Source organism: Rhinopithecus bieti, unplaced genomic scaffold, assembly GCF_001698545.2.
Source record: "Rhinopithecus bieti isolate Rb0 unplaced genomic scaffold, ASM169854v2 scaffold_2432, whole genome shotgun sequence".
NCBI classification, from domain to species: domain Eukaryota; kingdom Metazoa; phylum Chordata; class Mammalia; order Primates; family Cercopithecidae; genus Rhinopithecus; species Rhinopithecus bieti.
Window position 1 is genome coordinate 887,735 of NW_016804136.1, and position 3,289 is coordinate 891,023.

Here is a 3,289-nt window from a genome sequence, read left to right on the forward strand (position 1 = left end):
AGTTGTCTTTAAAAACTCTGATCCCCGAATGCTCAGGGAGGCTGATAAAATTCCAATGTCCCACACAGCTGGCTCTGCATGAATTACTCTTTTTCTTTTCTTTTTTTTTTTTTTCGAGACGGAGTCTCGCTCTGCCGCCCAGGCTGGAGTGCAATGGCCGGATCTCAGCTCACTGTTGCAAGCCCCGTCTCCTGGGTTTACGCCATTCTCCTGCCTCAGCCTCCCGAGTAGCTGGGACTACAGGCGCCCGCCACGTCGCCCGGCTAGTTTTTTGTATTTTTTAGTAGAGAGGGGTGTCACCGTGTTAGCCAGGATGGTCTCGATCTCCTGACCTCATGATCCGCCTGTCTCGGCCTCCCAAAGTGCTGGGATTACAGGCTTGAGCCACCGCGCCCGGCCATGAATTACTCTTTTTCTATTGCAGTTTCCCTGTCTTGATAAATTGGCTCTGTCTAGGCAGCAGGCAAGGTGAACCCAGTGGCGATTACAGATCCTTGAATTTCACTAGGCTATGTCTAAATGTACGTTTTCACTAATCCTCTCTGTGTCTCAGTGACCTTTTCCGATGTGAATATTTAAATCTTTCTTCGGCTTGGGGAACTTTTTCTAGGATATAAGTAACACTCTACTTACTCTCTTCCATCTGTTCTTTTTCTGTTCAGGCATTTCTGCTGTTCACAAGTTAGGTCCCATGGATCTGTTTTCTAAACTGTCTTTCTCTCTTCCAGCTTCCATTTTTTTGTGGCTTGGCTTTGTGTTGTGACCAATCTTTCAGACACCAATTCAGTTTTCAGTTCATCTGCTTAATTTCTATTCTCAGTTCATCTACTTAATGTTTTCATTAAAAAATTTTTTAATTTCATAGTCTTTTTTTATTTTTATTTTTTGAAATGGAGTCTTGTTCTATTGCCCAGGCTGGAGTGCAGTGGCACAATCTTGGCTCACTGCAACCTACACCTCCCAGGTTCAAATGATTCTCCTGCCTCAACCTCCCAAAGTAATAATAATCCCAGTGTAACTGGGATTACAGGTGCACGCCACCATACCGGCTAATTTTGTATTTTTAGTAGAGATGGAGTTTCACCTTTTTGGCCAGGCTGGTCTTGAACTGCTGACCTCAGGTGACCCACTTGCCTCGGCTTCCCAAAGTGCTGGGATTACAGGCATGAGCCACTGCACCCAGCCTCATGAACTCTTTTAAGTGTTCTAATCACATGTCCTAGAAATTATCTTCTCTCCTTTCTTAATCCTACTTCAGAAGGAGTCCTTGTCCTCAATATTCATATTGGTCATTGACATGGTTTATTTTATTTTATTTCATTTCATTTATAGAAACACAGTCTTGCTCTGTCTCTCAGGCTAGAGTGCAGTATAATCACAGTTTTAATATGAGCCTTTAAATGTTACCTTTTTCAAAACATGGGTTTTTCATTTTTCATAAATTACAAGTTTATAGACAGAGTGAGAGAAGGAATCTCTCAATTAAAAAATTAAGGTGCATAACTTTACACTAATCATGATAAAATGTTAAATAAACTTAAGTAGATTCTAATAATTTGAAATAGCTTCCCACAAGCAGTGACAGCTTCACTGGTAAATTTTACCAAATACTTAAAGAAGAATTAATACCAGTTCTACACAGTCTCTTTCAGAAATTAAAAGAAGAGGGAACATTTTGCAACTCATTCTATGAGGCCAGTATTATTATCCAGATACTAAAACCAGACAAAGATGTTATATTTTAAAACAAACAAACAAAAAAACAACTACAGACCAATATCTCATATGAATATAGATGTAAAAATCCTCAACAAAATACTAGCAAACTGGTCAGGCACAGTGGCTCACGCCTATAATCCCAACACTCTGGGAGACCAAGGCCCGTGGATCACCTGAGGTCAGGAGTTCAAGACGAGCCTGGCCAACATGGCAAAACCCCATCTCTATTAAAAATACAAAAAAAAAAAAAAAAAAAAAAATTAACCAGGCATGGTGGCGTGCACCTGCAATCCCAGCTACTTGGGAGGCTGAGGCCAGAGAAACACTTGAACCCAGGAGGCAGACATTGCAGTAAGCCAAGATTGCACCACTGCACTCCAGCCTGGGCAACAGAGCGAGACTGTCTAAAATATATGTATATATATACTAGCAAACTGAATCCAGTAACATACAAAAAGGATTATATGCAATGAATAAGTGAAACTCATCCCAAGAATACAAGGTTGGTATAATATCAGAAAATCAATTAATGTAATACACTATATTAAGAGAACAAAACCCACACGATCATTTTAATAGGTGCAGAAAAAGCATTTGACAAAATCCAAAACCTTTTATGATTAAAAAATAACACCCAACTAAAAATAAAATAACTTCCTCAATCTGTTAAAGGGCATATATGAAAAATCTACAGCTAACATCATATCAAATGGCAAAAAATTGAATCTTTTTCCCCTAAAAGTGGGAACAAGACAAGAATATTTATTCTCTCCACCTTTATACAACATTGTATTTAACATTATTCAGGGCAGGCCAGGTGTGGTGGCTCATGCCTTCCAGCACTTTTGGAGGCCAAGGTGGGTGGATCACTTGAAGTCAGGAATTGGAGACCAGCCTGGCCAACATGGTGAAACCCCATCTCTACTAAAAATACAAAAACTAGCCAAGCATGGTGGTGGGCCCCTATAATCCCAGCTATTTGGGAGGCTGAAGCAGGAGAATCGCTTTAACACAGGAGGTGGAGATTGTGGTGAGCCGAGATCTCACCACTGCACTCCAGCCTGGGCGACAGAGCGAGACTCAGTCTAAAAAAAAAAAAAAAAAGGAAAATAAATAAAAAGGCATCCAGATTGAAAAGAAGAAGTAAAGCAATCTCTGTTTGCAGATGATATGATCTTAGAAATAGAAAATCCCAAGGAATTCACTAAAAACCTACTAGAACTAATAAATGAGTTCAACAAGGTTACAGGACACAAGATCAACATACCAAAAGTATTGTATTTATATATACTAGCAATAAACAATCTGAAAATAAAATTAAGAATCACTTTTTAAAAAAATAAGGCATTTAGGGATAAACTTCACAAAAGATGTGCAACACTTGTATACTGAAAACTTAAAAAATTGTTGAAAAAAATTAAAGAAGATCTAAATAAAAGGAAAAATAAGATATACCATGTTTAAGATTTGGAAAGCTTAAATCCTGTGAAGATGACAGTACTCCCCAAATTGATCTACAGATTCAATACAATCTGTATCAAAATCTTGGCTGCCTTTTTTTTTTTTTTTT